This window comes from Salmo trutta, chromosome 4 (assembly GCF_901001165.1).
Source record: "Salmo trutta chromosome 4, fSalTru1.1, whole genome shotgun sequence".
Lineage (NCBI taxonomy): Eukaryota > Metazoa > Chordata > Actinopteri > Salmoniformes > Salmonidae > Salmo > Salmo trutta.
In genome coordinates, this window is record NC_042960.1 from 9,399,190 (window position 1) to 9,416,367 (window position 17,178).

At 42.9% G+C, this 17,178-nt stretch overlaps 1 protein-coding gene across 1 annotated transcript in view; it reads right to left on the reverse strand.

The window, feature by feature from the left end:
* Nucleotides 1-16,886, reverse strand: part of LOC115191811 (F-box/WD repeat-containing protein 7-like) — a 127,668-nt gene extending 110,782 nt beyond the window's left edge. The window contains exon 1 of the mRNA XM_029749745.1: nucleotides 16,448-16,886. The gene's annotated coding sequence lies outside the window, so the exon portion shown is untranslated. The remainder of the gene's footprint in view (nucleotides 1-16,447) is intronic.
* Nucleotides 16,887-17,178: the final 292 nt, after the last annotated feature.

The window sequence follows — 17,178 nt, forward strand, 5'->3', positions numbered from 1 at the left end:
ATTAATAATTTGTGTGAGATTGAGGGCATCAAGCTTGGATTGTAGAATGGCTGGGATGTTAAGCATGTCCCAGTTTAGGTCGCCTAGTAGCACGAGCTCTGAAGATAGATGGGGGCAATCAGTTCACATATGGTGTCCAGAGCACAGCTAGGGGCCGAGGGGGGTCTATAGCAGGCGGCAACGGTGAGAGACTTGTTTTTGGAGAGATGGATTTTTAGAAGTAGAAGTTCAAATTGTTTGGGTACAGACCTGGATAGCAGAACAGAACTCTGCAGGCTCTCTCTGCAGTAGATTGCAACACCGCCCCCTTTGGTCGTTCTATCTTGTCTGAAAACGTTGTAGTTAGGGATGATGATTTCACAGTTTTTGGTGGACTTCCTAAGCCAAGATTCAGACACAGCTAGGACATCCGGGTTGGCAGAGTGTGCTAAAGCAGTGAATAAAACAAACTTAGGGAGGAGGCTTCTAATGTTAACATGCATGAAACCAAGGCTATTACGGTTACAGAAGTCATCAAAAGAGAGCGCCTGGGGAGTAGGAGTGGAGCCAGGCACTGCAGGGCCTGGATTCACCTCTACATCCCCAGAGGAGCAGAGAAGAATAAGTATGAGGGTACGGCTAAAAGCTATAAGAATTGGTCGTCTGTGACGTCCAGAATAGAGAGAAAAAGGAGCAGGTTTCTGGGGGCGATAAAATAGCTTCAAGGTATAATGTACAGACAAAGGTATGGTGGGATGTGAGTACAGAGGAGGTAAACCTAGGCATTTAGTGATTATGAGAGAGATATTGTCTCTAGAAACATCATTGAAACCAGAAGATGTCATAGCATGTGTGGGTGGAGGAACTGAGAGGTTGGATAAGGTATAATGAGCAGGGCTAGAGGCTCTACAGTGAAATAAGCCAATAAACACTAACCAGAACAGCAATGGACAAGGCATATTGACATTAAGGAGAGGCATGCTTAGCCGAGTGATCAGAGGGTCCAGTGAGATTCAGACAGCTAGCCGGGCCATAGGTAGCAAGCTGGTGGAAGATGGGAGGGAGGTCTGTTTTTAGCCACCTCGTGCGTTTCCGTCTGTGGGTTAGTGGGGAATCTCTCACTTGTAAATGTCGAAGACAGTCAATCCAGCTCAAAAGTTCAACATATACTGAACAGAAATATCAACGCAACATGTAAAGTGTTGGTCCCATGTTTCATGAGCTGAAATAAAAGATCACAGAAATATTCCATACACACAAAAAGCTTATTTCTCTCAAAGGTTGTGCACACATTTGTTAACATCCCTGTTAGTGAGCATTTATCCTTTGCCATGATAATCCAGGTGTGGCATATCAAGAAGATGATTAAATAGCATGAATATCACACAGGTGCACCTTGTGCTGGGGGCAATAAAAGGCCATTCTAAAATGTGCAGTTGTGTCACACAACATCACAGATATCTCAAATTTTGAGGGAATGTGCAATTGGCATGCTAACTGCAGGAATGTCCACCAGAGCTGTTGCCAGAGAGTTGAATGTTTATTTCTCTACCATAAGCCGCCTCCATTTCAGATCATTTGTCAGTACTTCCAACCTGCCTCAACCGCAGACCACGTGTAACCACGCCAAGCCACATCTGGCTTCTTCACCTGCGGGATGGTCTGAGACCAGCCACCCGGACAGCTGATGAAACGGAAGTATTTTTGTCTGTAATAAAAGCCCTTTTGTGGGGAAAAAGTCATTCTGATTGGCTGGGCCTGGCTCCCCAGTCATGTGAAAATCCATAGATTAGGACCCAATTCATTTATTTCAATTGACTGATTTCCTTATATGAACTGTATCTCAGTAAAACTGTTGAAATTGTTGCGTTTCAATTTTTGTTCAGTAGATATATAACTTTATGAGTTGGATTGCCTGTCTTTGGAATTAGTTTATTTTTGTTTGCACTCGTTAGCATATTTAGCTAGAAGCCGCCATGGAAATTCACTATTACTTGTCCCAATTTCGTTAGCATTCAAGTAATAGATGCCAAATGGGCTTTTTGGCGACCCATTGTGTACCAAGCCAGTAATAAAACGACGGAATAAAAATCTGGATACCGCCACAACCTTATATAAAAACGCTGTTTTATATATTTTCAATAACGCCAAATATGGTATTTTCAGCTGGTGTACAAAACCGAAAGTAAAATGAGAAAACTGAAGTAAAGAATGGGAAGCATAGACAAAGGTGGCTGTAAAACAAAATGAACAGGAGGAAGTTGATTTATTCAAAACGGGAGGTGGACCCAACAAAGGATTCATTGGTCGGCCTTACATTCATAAACAATACAGGTCGGTGTGTGTACACTGGTATCCAACAACTGCACGTGTATGGTTTAGTTGTGCTTATGAAAAAGTCTAACCATTTAGGCTACATAGCAATATAGTCAATGGGAAGTAGCTAAATTCTCTCACACACACACACACACACACACACACACACTAGCCAGAATAGTGAGGAAGTCTCTAGCCCCAACAACCACATTATTCATTTTGTGTGCATCCAAAATGGCACCTTCCCTATTCCCAAGGTGCACTGATCAAAAATAGTCCATCGTGCAATTAGGGACGGAGACAGTGTAGTAGGCCCTCTTCTCTATAGACTAGCTGGCTTGTTAAGAGCTGGATGGCTCGCGTCCCAAAATGGCACCCTATTCCCTTTATAGTGCACTACTATTAACCAGAGCCCCATATGCCCAATATAGGGAATATGGTGCCATTTGGGACCAATACTTGATGTAGTTAGTTTGGGCATAGCCATGCTAGTCTACACAGATAATGATTTGTTTACAGCAGTGCCTGTGGAATACAAAGTGTGTTGAAAAGAATGCAGCCGTGACACAAGGTGCTATACCCCAGAGGAAATTATGGGGGAAATTGAGAGGCAAGAAGAACCTGCTACCATGGCAACAGTGATATGGCAACTGGCGTCATCTGTTGGAGCTTTGTTTGTCCATCCTTCTGATGCAAATGAATTAAAAGGAAACCAAATAACCAAAACATGGGCTACTTAGAACAGGCTCAGATTGATACCTATACCATCTGCGTGTGCCAAATCAAAATGCCACAAAAGAAAGCATACAGGCCTATTAATCACTTGGTTTGTTTTTTATGTCCAATAAGGTGAAACGGACCATTCGGTGGCTGTAGAAGGCAAACGTGTTGGAGTGTTGTGTTGGACAACAGTGTTTAGCCTGTGTGTGTCAGTGCAAAGGGGTGGCTATATAGACAATGGCATGAGGTAATCTTCACAGAACAGGTTTGCGAGCAGCGCCGAGATAAGACCGACACAGCCAACATAGCAACCCCTATTGTGGGGAAACAAAGACAGCACTACTCCTTCCAATGAGACTAACTGGCTTCTCATCCCCTGGTTCCTCTCTAACAGAGTTAAAACGCTGCATGAGGTGACTCTGCCAGCCAGCCGAGGGGAACCGTCACTGTAGACAAACGGCTGGGGACACACACGCCTTATTACCTGGGCTGTAGGCAGCTGGAAACAATGGAACACTAATGTTGCCTAAAGGGGGGAGGGAAACCATTACTAAAGAAGGGAAGAGCAGAGTTAGCAAAAGGGGGAAAGAACAGGTACGAGTCAGTCTTTCCCTGCCGGGGGGGGGGGGGGGGGGGGGGGGGCTCAGTGGTACAGCATGTTATATGTTATTCTTGAGCGCTGCAGAGCCTCCCTCTTTGAAGTGCTGAGGCCACAGACTGCCAGCCAGAGGAAATAGGATTTCGGGGGGGGGGGGGGGTGAAACAATGCAGGGGTGACAAAGGGAGAGCATGGGTAGAACTAAATATATTACAAGACAGCTATAAATACATAAGAGGTTATTTATTACAAGTTATAATTGTCAATTGAAACAATTGCACACTTCTTACCAAGACACTGCATTCTAGCTATGCTGGACAGAGGTTCGCATTAACCTCCCCTCTTTGAAGACCTGAATGCTTCCCTAAGATAAGGAGTTAACTGCATGAAGTTGCGTTCTCCCACCACTGCGACATGCCATTGCAAAACGGGATGACAACTGTGGTGTTTGCTGTATCGGTCGGAAAAACTTGAGATGGCGTTGGCTTGCCTTGTCGTTCTGCAGGCTGGCTTTCCTTGTAGTGGAAAGGAGAGTAATCTGGAAAGCAGATGGTTGCCATGCGTTAGAGAAAGTCTGGATGCACTGAGGGAAGGCGCGAGCAGGGTGTTGGGGGGGCATTCTATGAGAGAGCGAGAGCTATATATATATATATATATATATATATATATATATATATATATATATATATATATATATATATATATATATATATATATATAGTGATGTTTATACTGACTTTGTCGTTCTCTCTTCTCCACTCTATCTACTGCTGGACTGGACTCTCCCTAGAGGATTATCCTCCCTAATAGACCTTAAGGCACTTTGAGCTGCCCATCTCTACCTGCATAGCCTGCAACACACACACGGCTAGGCCAGATATCGGCCAGCAGCCTGTCACTGCTGGTCGACCCGTTCGCAGGTCTTCAATAACATTGCTGCAGGGGGTAGCCACATAATGCCACATTGCAGCACAATACGCCTGCAGCATTGCAGTATCGTATTAACTACGCAATGTCACTGACCCCGCCGTGTCACTGTGTGTTATATCAGCCAGCAGGCTCGTCGGCCGGCTCGCCTTCACTAGGGCATAATTAAGTTACCCCTCCTTGAGACTATAGAAGAGAGAGTGAGTGCGAGTGTCCACGGTCAATGACTGTGAGAAGAGGCCTGCTGTGCCTCACACTGCAAAACATTCTCATCAGGTGAGATCCAAGGCTTCTCCGGTCTCAGCTTAGAATTTTGATAAGCAGTAAATAATTCATGGTCCCCAGGGAGGGGAATGTGGGGCAGAGCAACCATGATTTAAATAACTTTTTTTTTTTTAACAAGTGTTCCAAATGGCACCCTATTCCCAATATAGTGCACTACTTTTGACAAAGGCCCACTGCACTACACACGCTTTGGAACGCAACAGCCACTTATTGCAGGATCTCTGACATTTCTGAGAATGTGAAAACGGCGTCAGCATTCCTCTCTGTTTAAATTTTTCATGGTATGTTTCAAGATCTGTAACGCCGTTGTTTCGATGTTACATCACATCAATATGAGAGCTAGTCTAGACCTGTGTAGTAAGAGTGAGCGTTTTTCTCAAGCCCTCTATCACATTATGTAAGATTTGGCTTTGTCCTTTAGTTTGTGGAAATTTGTGCAACTGAGCTTCAACAGTACAAAATAATAATACCGTTCAAACACCCCCAATAGTATTTCATAAGAGCAAAGACCCAAACAAAAAGCCTTCAAGTTTGAGTTCAGGAGTTAATCATCAGAGCAATCCACGTTGTGGAGCTCGCTGTGGGGCCCAGGCTTCCTGCAGTAGAGGAGGGTGGGAGGCCTGCTGTCTCTGACCAGGGCTGAGATTGTCAGGGAGGACTCTCCATTCACAAAGACAGGCGTTTCTATGTCAACAGGCTCTCTGCTGGGGGGTCCTCCTTTCATGGGGGTATCGTCCTGCTCCCTCAGCCTCAGAAAGAGGGGTGGTGGGGATTGCTTTTAAGGACAGGAGCTGGGGTGAGAAGGGTGAGGAAGGGGGGGAGAGTGTAATTGTGCACCACCAAGACAGTCACAGACACTGATAGCACCATGAGAGACATTAAGGGGCTGCCTGCTTCGCTTAAACAATCAGCGGTGCTCCAAGCTCAAGAGTGCTGGTCGGGAGGGAAGTGCACTCAGGAACAGAGAGACATCCCAGAGATCCACTGACAGGAAAGGAAGAGCAAGGGGGCATAGAAGGCACCACATCAGGATGAGACTGGTCTGGGCGAGGTCTGTTCCCAATGATGAGAGGGTCAGCTTCCTGTCCGAAAGATCCCAGGAAGGGACATCCATGCATAGAAACAGAGTACCTAGAACAGACAATGTGTGTTCTACGCATGAGTGTTGCAGTCAAAGGATCATGGCATAGACATAAGTATTAGAACAGGAATCAAGTGTACCCATGTGTTCTATCACATTGACGCGGTCAGGCGTTTCCTGTTCTTGTAATTCTATTTCTATGGGGATGGGGACAGTGCAGCTGTTTTGAGACAGACTGCGGACTGTGAAAATGTTCAATGCCAATGAGAAGCGCAGAGGACAAAAAGTAAAACCTCATCACCGCCGGCCGGCGGGACAATACCGTGGTTTCCCTTTCACCCCATTTCAGAGGTCCATTGAATCAGACTGCCAACGCTCTTGTGGAAGTAATCCTTTTAGATAACTTTAAGAGAGGCAAAACAACGCTTAGACAGCGAAATGTGGGAATAGGAAAAGAGAGATTTCTTTCTTTATAACGGGGTTGGTGGAAGGCGGAGGGTTTTTCCATTCAACACATCTCAAGCGTCGATGTCTAGCTAGCTACCACGGCCCTCTTCAAATATGGACCCACATTTTGGCTAAGTAGGATTTTCTACAGCCCAAGTATTGCTTTCATTAGAAATAGAAGCTGAATGTGTCAACGAAGAACAATGAATAAATTATTTGGATTCACTTTGATGTTAGTGGGCCAATTCCAGATGCCTCTGCAATGGGCAGAAAATAAAATCTTTAAGGAATCAAATAAATATTGTGAAACCATGGACTAATACTCCTAGAATTTTTGTTGTTTTTATTGTTTTGTTTAAAGTTCTGGCAGGAGGCTCCATTTATAATGAACAGAAATATAAAACACAACATGTAAAGTGTTGGTCACGTTTCATGAGCTGAAATAAAAGAACCCAGAAATGTTCCATACGCACAAAAAGGTTATTTCTCTCAAATTCTGTGCACAAATTTGTTTACATCCCTGTTCGTGAGCATTTCTCCTTTGCCCAGATAATCCTTCCACCTGACAGGTGTGGCATATCAAGAAGCTGATTAAACAGCATGATCATTCCATACCTTGTGCTGGGGACAATAAAAAGGCCATTCTAAAATGTTAAGTTTTATCACAAAACACAATGCCACAGATGTCTCAAGTTGAGGGAGCGTGCAATTGGCATGCTGACTGCAGGAATGTCCACCAGAGCTGTTGCCAGAGAATTTTATGTTAATTTCTCTACCATAAGCCGCCTCCTACGTCATTTTAGAGAATTGTTTTGACCAAGCCAGTCTCTCCACATCCGGCTTCTTTACCTGAGATAGATATATATATATATATATATATATAATATATATATATATATATATATGTAATAAAGCCCTTTTGCGGGATACTCATTCTGATTGGATGGGCCTGGCTCGCAAACAGGAGCGCTTGGTTCCCAAGTGGGTGGGCCTATTCCCTTCCCAGGCCCACCCATGGCTGCGCCCATGCCCAGTCATGTGAAATCTATAAAATATTTCAATTGACTGATTCCTTTACATGAACCGTAACTCAGTAAAATCATTGAAATTATTCCGCTTTTATTTTTGTTCCGTATAGTTTTTGGCATGCATGGTCCTCTGGGGTGGAGTCACCTTATGAAATTATATTTGCCCTGAAATAATTAACTTCTCTAGAAAGCCATCGGGAAAGATAATAGTGCACAAACCATTTTAACTGTAAAAATCATACTATATCTACAAGTACAGTGAGGGGGGAAATCTCAGATCGTTACCTGTATAAAAGACACCTGGGAGCCAGAAATCTGATTGAGAGCGGGTCATACTTATTTCCCTCATTAAAAAGCAAATCAATTTGTAACATTTTTGACATGCGTTTATGAATTTTTTGGTTGTTATTCTGTCTCTCACTGTTCAAATAAACCTACCATTAAAATGATAGACTGATCGCTTCTTTGTCAGTGGGCAAACGTACAAAATCAGCAGGGGATCAAATACTTTTTCCCCCTCACTGTATGCCATCTCCTTATCAAATGGGGTTCACCACAGTGGTCAGAAAGAGCCCGGAATACTCTTCATAGAAAATTCCTTTAATAAATAAATGGAGTGTTCTATCAGTTGTAATCATCCTGAGATGTATCTATCAGAATCACCCCCTCCTCCCCCAGTCCCTTGACTCACTGTGTCCCATACATAGGCTGGTATTCACACCAGAAGCCCACATCAAAGCACAGGCTGCCTTGCTAAGAGACTCCTCAGTGGTCCCAGCCCCAGAGAGGCATGCATGGCAGAGCTCTGAATTATTTACATGGTCCTTCTCGCTCACTACCGCAGATAGGGCGCTGCATGATGCCATTCACAATGGGACAGAGAAAAAAGGTCACCTGGGCCCTACTGTGGAACGGATGATGCTCCTGCTCCAACTTCCATGACGCCACATTATAAAAATGAGACGAGGTGGAGCGGAGAAAATAACATTCCACCTTGATCCTGTAATGTCTTAGGTCTGAGAGGAAGTCATCATGGCAGGCAGGGTCGCCTGGCTAAGGTTAAAAGAGGAGGTAACCTATTCTGTTTGTTGGAGGCGACTTTTCCAAGACACACAGGAGACCGGCCTACAGTATCAAGGACACGCCGGGGTCGCCTCTGTCAGTTCAACGGTCAGCTTGGAGCAGTCATAAGAGCCAGCTGGTCTTCTTGATTAGCGAGACCCCTCTGACATACGTTTATCAGAAAGTCGGCTTTCAGAAAGTCTGCCTTCACTCGGAAATTGGAGTGAAGTAGTCAGACGAACGTCCTTTCCACTAGGCAAGGCCCCAGTCACAGATACATAAAACGACACCTGCACATCAAGAGAACAGAGATACATGGCTACACCCTTTTCCAAGCCCCCTTTCATCGCCCCGGTGTTGTGGCAACATCTACTTCAAAGCCAGGGAGTGACACTGTGCCGTGGATGAGAATGCTTTTAGCAGAGCCCAGGGGTCAGTATCCTACCGCCTGAAACAGCCGTGGGTGACAGAGAATGTGGATAAGGCACACCTCACAGTAAGACAAAACCATTAGCGCAAGGCAACATTCTATAGGCCCCTGCTTCCAGCAAATGTTCTCTAGCCCATAGTCCCAGAAGTCAGTCAGCACGAGACAAATCCATTAGACGTTGGAAGCATTCTATAATGCAAAGACTGCAGTCCAAGGATGGATCTGTTACCTACTGAAACCAACCGGTTGTCCACACAAGCAAGAGAAACATTAGCTACATCCTCCATTTACAAAGATAAAATAAAAAGGGAGGCCCATGAATGTCTATGAAGATCCATGATGCATGAATGCTCTCTATCAAATGTTTTCACTGACCTTATTCTGGAAAGCTGTGAGTGGCGAAAATCCCTCAGTGTGAGAGGTAGGAAACTGAAAATAGCTATTACAGCTCATAATCCAGTAGGAATATAGTTCGCGAAAGCCATGTCAAGTTCCTAAATCATTTTGGCAAAAGACAATGCATAAACCCATCAACTCCACCCTTGACCTGAACCAAAGTCCTTTGAGAACCTGAAGAATGTAATTGTGTGGCTAACACACAGGCCTAAATTAAATGTGACATGTCTTGTGACAATGGCCTCTCCCTCACTGAAGCCCCCTTCTAGCATTACCAGAAGAACGGCCCTATAGCTTTGCCCAAGGAGGTTCCACTTCCACCCAACAGTTACAGCTTCATTGAGAGACAAACTTAAACAGCAAGGCACATTCTTTCCACCTGAATCTGCCCAATACGTCACTCTGCAAACACTGCAGCTACCTCAAACTTAGATTGTATATAATATTTTAACCTGTAGGAGCCAGACTCGTATCATAAAGGATTATATGAACCGTCAAACCACCACTGTTCTGCTGCCTGGTCCTCAGCCGTCAAAACAACTTTTCAATCCCTGCAGATTGTAGAGCTGCAGAGACAGCGATGGAGGGTTGAGCTCAGGAAAACAAGAAGGCTCTTTGCTGTGGGCTCCAAAGCAAACACTCTGTTACAGGGGTCAGGTCGATCTCAAGCTACCGTAGCTCGCAGCCCACCTATGAATAGCTCGCAAATAATTCTGAAAGTAAAATAAAATCTGGACATGTTCCACTGCAAAACTGTCAAACAAATCTCACAAGTATCAGACACCGCAAGCTCCCAGCGACTATATAATCTTCGCAACATTATCCCACCCCTGGTTAGTCAAACCTAATACATTTTTGCCAATTTATTTCCAGCAGTATTATCCGTCTGTCTGGTGCGCGTTTGTCTATCACTCCATGTTTAGCCAGTAGGTGTGATAACCGTCTTGTGGGTTGACAGAAATACTTTAACCAAAATCTTCAATTAAATGTTAACTGAAAAGTAAGCTTACCTGGCAGAAGTATATCATGAGTGAGTATATCATTTCTATTAGGGATGCACGATATATTGGTGAACATATCGGAATCGGACGATATTAGCTAAAAATGCCAACATCGATATCGCCCGATGTCTAGTTTAACGCCGGTGTGCAAAACCGATGTCATAGCTGAAGTGCATACCTAGATAACGTAGGTACGCGATGTAATGACATCACATAAAATGTTGCACTACACGTGCCACACAGCATTCCTAACCTAGTCCACAATGTGTGCTATGTGGATCGAGCAGTCAACAAATCGAGCAGTCATTTGAAAGAGCAAGAAAATTTTAGCGAGACAACTCAAAAGGCGAAATCCATTAAAGCCAAAATAATGGAATTAATTTCCCTTGAAAATCAACCGTTCTCTGTCGTGGGCGATGTTGGCTTTCGCCAACTGGTCGAGCACCAGTACACACTACCAAGTGCGCTATTTTTCAGATGTTGCCCTATCGAAGTTACACTAATAGCGTCATTGCTATTAGCTTCATGGCATACATACTATGGAACGCCATTTGGGTCTTGCGTGTCAAAAAAGACAGCACTGTCAAAGCTGTACAAAAGTTTACAAACAAGCAAACACCGGCCACATACGAACGATGTGCTTACAATACCGAGTTGGTAATAAAGCATAATTTGTTCGACCGCAACTTCTGGGGTAGCTAGCTTTAGCTTGGTATCTAGCTAGCACCAATACACCAGCCTGAAAACAATGACCAGCAGAAACTGCAGTCATGTTCATTATTCTTAGCAATGATTTAGGAATCCTTGTGAGTAAGTATTAGCTAGGTAGCCACTTGTTGTTCACCTATTGAAATTGAACTTCAGATCATGAAAATAAATAGCTAGCCAGCTACTTAACCCTGTTGCCCAAAGCTAACATCTGCTGTGAAGCGAGCCACAATAAGGATTAGGCACAAGTGGAATTTGCGGTTTGCCTTCAAAATAAAAGTATGTAATTGACAGTGAAAAGTCGTAGAATTATGCCATACTTTTAGTTTGAAGGCTAACCACAAAGTCCACTGTTGTGGCTAATCCTTATTGTGGCTAGCTTCAAATAGATGGATCCAACCACCATGAATCAAATAAGAACAGTATTATAAATTAGGGTTATTTTAGATTACACCTAGCTATATACAATTGAAGTCGGAAGTTTACATTCACCTTAGCCAAATACATTTAAACTCAGTTATTCACAATTCCTGACATTTAATCCTAGTAAAAAGTCCCTGTCTTAGGTCAGTTAGGATCACCACTTTATTTTAAGAATGTGAAATGTCAGAAAAATAGTAGAGAGAATGATTTATTTCAGCTTTTATTTCTTTCATCACATTCCCAGTGGGTCAGAAGTTTACATAAACACAATTAGTATTTGGTAGCATTGCCTTTAAATTGTTTAACTTGGGTCAAACATTTCGGGTAGCCTTCCACAAGCTTCCCACAATAAGTTGGGTGAATTTTGGCCCATTCCTCCTGACAAAGCTGGTGTAACTGAGTCAGGTTTGTAGGCCTCCTTGCTCGCGCAAGCTTTTTCAGTTCTGCCCACACATTTTTTATTGGATTGAGGTCAGGGCTTTGTGATGGCCACTCCAATACCTTGACTTTGTTGTCCTTAAGCCATTTTGCCACAACTTTGGAAGTATGCTTGGGGTCATTATCCATTTGGAAGACCCACTTGTGACCAAGCTTTAACTTGTCTTGAGATGTTGCTTCAATATACCCACATAATTTTCCATCCTCATGATGCCATCTATTTTGTGAAATACACCAGTCCCTCCTGCAGCAAAGCACCCCCACAACATTATGCTGCCACCCTCGTGCTTCACGGTTGGGATGGTGTTCTTCGGCTTACAAGCGTCCCCCTTATTCCTCAAAGCATAACAATGGTCATTATGGCCAAACAGTTGTATTTTTGTTTCATCAGACCAGAGGATTTTTTATGGCGGTTTTGGAGCAGTGGCTTCTTCCTTGCTGAGCGGTCTTTCAGGTTATGTCGATATAGGACTTGTTTTACTGTGGATATAGATACCTTTGTACCCGTTTCCTCCAGCATCTTCACAAGGTCCTTTGCTGTTGTTCTGGGATTGATTTGCACTTTTCACACCAAAGTACGTTCATCTCTAGGAGACAGAACGAGTCTCCTTCCTGAGCGGTATGACGGCTGCGTGGTCCCATGGTGTTTATACTTGCGTACTATTGTTTGTACAGATGAACGTGGTACCTTCAGTCATTTGGAAATTGCTCCCAAGGATGAACCAGACTTGTGAAGGTCTACAATTTTTTTCTGAGGTCTTGGCTGATTTCTTTTCATTTCCCCATGATATCAAGCAAAGAGGCATTGAGTTTAAAGGTAGGCCTTGAAATACATCCACAGGTACACCTCCAATTGACTCAAATGATGTCAATTAGCCCATCAGAAGCTTCTAAAGCCATGACATTTTCTGGAATTTTCCAGGCTGTTTAAAGGCACAGTCAATTTAGTGCATGCAAACTTCATACCCACTGGAATTGTGACACTCCTGTGTTCCAACGGCACGTTGTGTTAGCTAATCCAAGTTTATCATTCAAAAAAAAGCTAAATTGATCATTAGAAAACCCTTTTGCAATTATGTTAGCACAGCTAAAAACTGTTGTCATAATTAAAGAAGCAATAACACTGTCCTTCTTTAGACTAGTTGAGTATCTGGAGCATCAGCACGTGTGGGTTCGATTACAGGCTCAAAATGGCTAGAAACAAAGACCTTTCTTCTGAAACTCATCAGTCTATTCTTGTTCTGAGAAATGAAGCCTATTCCATGCGAGAACTTGCCAAGAAACTGAAGATCTCGTACAACACTGTACTACTCCCTTCACAGAATAGCGCAAACTGTCTCTAACCAGAATAGAAAGAGTGGGAGGCCCCGGTGCACAACTGAGTAAGAGGACAAGTACATTAGTCTAGTTTGAGAAACAGACACCTCACAAGTCCTCAACTGGCAGCTTCAATAAATAGTACCCGCAAACACCAGTCTCAACATCAACAGTGAAGAGGCGACTCCGGGATGCTGTCCTTTTAGGCAGAGTTCCTCTGTCCAGTGTCTGTGTTCTTTTGCCCATCTTTAATTTTTATTGGCCAGTCTGAGATATGGCTTTTCCTTTGCAACTCTGCCTAGAAAGCCAACATCCCGGAGTGACTTCTTCACTGTTGACGTTGAGACTGGTGTTTTGCGGGTACTATTTACATTTTTAAAATGATAAACTTGGATTAGCTAACACAACGTGCCACTGGAACACAGGAGTGATGATTGCTGATAATGGGCCTCTGTACGCCTATGCATTTATTGCATTAAAAAAAAAATCTGCCGTTTCCAGCTACAATAGCCATTTACAACATTAACAATGTCTACACACGTATTTCTGATCAATTTGATGTTATTTTAATGGGGGGGGGTAATGTGCTTTTCTTTCAATAACAAGGACATTTCTAAGTGACCCCAAACTTTTGAACAGTAGCATATATTGACACTAAGGACACGAGGAAGGGGAGAGTAGAAGAATGTGCCTAATTAAAAAGAAGAATATTTTTTTGTGTAGCTCTCATGCTTAAAAAGGTTTGAGACCGCTGCTCTACTACAACTCCCATAAAAAGGAGACTTATATAGCCTATATTCATGACCTAATATTAATGGTATAGACTAAAGAAAAGCCACTTGACGAGGTTAACCTCGCAATCACACAGGCATTGAAGTGAGTAAGAGTTATGTAATGTATAGCCTACACTATTCATGACTCGTCTATACGTTACATGACCAGTGTGTATAAGATGTCGGTTAATCTGTTAATGAGTAGCGACAGGCAGTATCACCTTGGTAATTCCAAGCACAAACTGTACTGAGAGAATTGTGTGTGTACATGTTTTTATGCCGTAAGACCTGCAGCAATGATTTTGTTATCTGTTAGTTGCATGGCTGTAAGAGCATGATGCAAACCCTCTTGGATAAATAACCACTCGACACCAAAGGGTATTAAATAAGTGGACAATTTAATAACCAGGCCCGTAGGCTTAGAGTTTCAGAGGCCCTCAAAGAAACATCCAGCCAGTCCACATAAACAATTTGGATTAATGAACATGAATGTGTTCCATTACTCATCTCTTACCAACACTCTATATCACCACCACAATCAGTGTGAAAAAAAGCTGTTGTTCAGAGAGAAAAAAAACCTTCGGTTGTCCCACTTTCTGGCTTTCATTAGAGGAGAGTACTGCACTGTTTTATATATATATCTCTTGGAGTCCTTAAGGGCCTTCTCTCTTCTTCCATTCTGTTAGTCTGTGGAGGGCCTGAGCTCCGAGGAGTTTTTGAGGACTCACTGTGCAGGGAGAGAGCAGAGGCTATAAGCCTTATGAAGACAGAGGGACTGAGGGAGAAAGAGAGCAAGAGGAGAGCACAGAGGGAGTGTTAAAAGAAAGTAATTATTTGAGCAGGAAAAGAAAAGGGTTTCCTTTATCTTGCTTTCCTACTTTTAATTTAACTTTATTATGTCTTGTGCAGGGGACAACACAAAAAGGGACCACACTGAACTGTCAAGACTGCATGAGAACCCTCAGCACCAAGTCTTGAGAAGAAAGAAACTAGCTGTAGAGACAAGCAGTATGTAGGACAATACTTTGTTATAGGCAAACACCTTTATTTTGAGAAACTATTAGGTAGCTATTCATGGGGCCCAGATTTGTTAGGGGAGAAACGCAGTTGAAAAGACTATTCAACTGATGTCTTGTTTAACATCCCTAAGTGCTGCATCACATATCCTTACAGTTGTTAGAGAGGAGTCATGAGGTACATTTCATAAGGAAAATGTCAAATACAGGAAGAACAATAATACATTTGACAATAGTGATTACATAAGAAAATGTAGGTATTGCCGACATGACACCCTATAGTCTTTCATAAGAGTAGACACCAAGTTTTGAAATGCACCGTTTTTACTTTACTTGATTCACTGTGGCAACTCAGTCAAGTATGGCAGTTAGTGATACTGGGATGGTAACAGTAGTTACCTCAAAACCGCACACCAAACCTAACCCATCTCTCCCTCCCCATCATTTTAATGGGACCGTGCACACTTTGGCTAGTTTTTGTAACTATTCCGGTGTGATATCTAGGTTATTTTGATACATTTGCAACGCTACCCATACAGGTTACGTAAACAGACAATCTTAAAGTGACAACCATATTATTTCTGTCAATTTAAACACAACTAGCCAATATGAGAACTCACTGTGCTTGGACGTTTTGCCTAGGTGTGCATATATTGCTGTATTAGCTAGATGTATAGTTAGCACGTGTTTCTTTTTGCATTTGTTATCCTCGCTTGATAATCTGGAATTTCTACGTTCTCTGACTGATGCCATAGCCAGGAGCATGTGCAAAATAAAATTTGATAAAGTACAATCCGATAAACGTTAGCTTGCGAAGGTATCGAACTCAAAAGTCAGCTCTTACAAACGAAACGTTATTGTGCTCGCATGCTGTGTTGTAGCGAGTAAGTCAGGATGTTATGCTATCAGAAATTGGATGACTAGCATTAGCATAACAAAAGGAGACTGGCTAGCTAGCTTGACTTAGCGTGCGGTGCAATCTAGTTGGATAGCTAACTCACTCTCCAGCGAATCACTGAAATTATAAGTCAACACTAACATAACGTTAGCATACTCTCGAAACAAAACAAGCAAAATAAACAACGTAAGACTTGTTTTTCGTGCAATGAAAGTGTTCTTGTCAGCCAGCAAGATAGCTAGCTAGTGCTAGTTAAAGTCCAGCAGATGGTTGGTAGCTAGCCACTAACGTTAGCCGATATGGACTACATTAGCTAGCTAGCCCCATTAGCTAGGTCAAGGTGGTCATGTTATTTATAACAAATGTATCCGTTTCGTTGCGTCTGAAAACACAGTTTAACACATTTAATTCGTTCTCAATGTATATGCAAAGCTGATGTTTACAAATAGCATAATTTAGTAAAAAACACTTTTGCAGCTGGTTAGCAAGGAATTGCTAGCTATCTCGCTAAAGTTAGATAACCATTCCGCCGCTGACTGTCTGGCCCAACACTCTATTGTAACGAATTCTACGCCGGGACCATCCGTTTCCTTGTACTTCTTACCTCCGAAATTATCAGAGTAGAACACAGCAAAATGGACTCCGGCTCCTCTTGATGTGTCCAGAAAAACGGAGAGCTCCTCTTCAGGATACAGCTCACGTCGATGGCCCTTTTTGCCGCTGAGGTCTCCCTCCGCTTCGTATTTTCTCAGCAGTAGCTAGCTAGGCAACCTTCCCAGTTAGCCAACTGGCTAACCTCGGATACCACTCTCAATACTTTCGTTTCTGCTTAGATACGACGCCAAATTATAATATTTTTCAATTCGTCCAACAGTTCGGGTCACCCACAGACAAAAAAAATCCACTCAGGGATGGTATATGGTGTGTGTCCGACCAGCACTGAAGGGGAATTAGCTGAAAATTAGACAGAGCTTATCCGCTTGATGCTCTCCGCTACCTCAAGCGATAGTGCTCTCGGTTCTCCGTTCACTGACTAGTAGAGAGTTGGTAGTCGCAGGATGATGACGATGCCCCAATTTTTTTTTAGAACGACGCAAAAATGTTACGTCCGAAATAGTTGCTTGAACCTGTACTGTGTAGGGTAGTTATTATAATGAATATGATTGTTTTCACATAATTGGTCCAGTCTATTAGCTACTGTTTCTTATATTTCATACAAAGTGTGTGTGTGATTGTGCACTTTATGTTTGTATCTTTTATTATTTTTTATTGTTGCTTTTCGTTGGATGGTGTATACCATGTGAATCCAGTACATATGACTAATACAACTTGAAA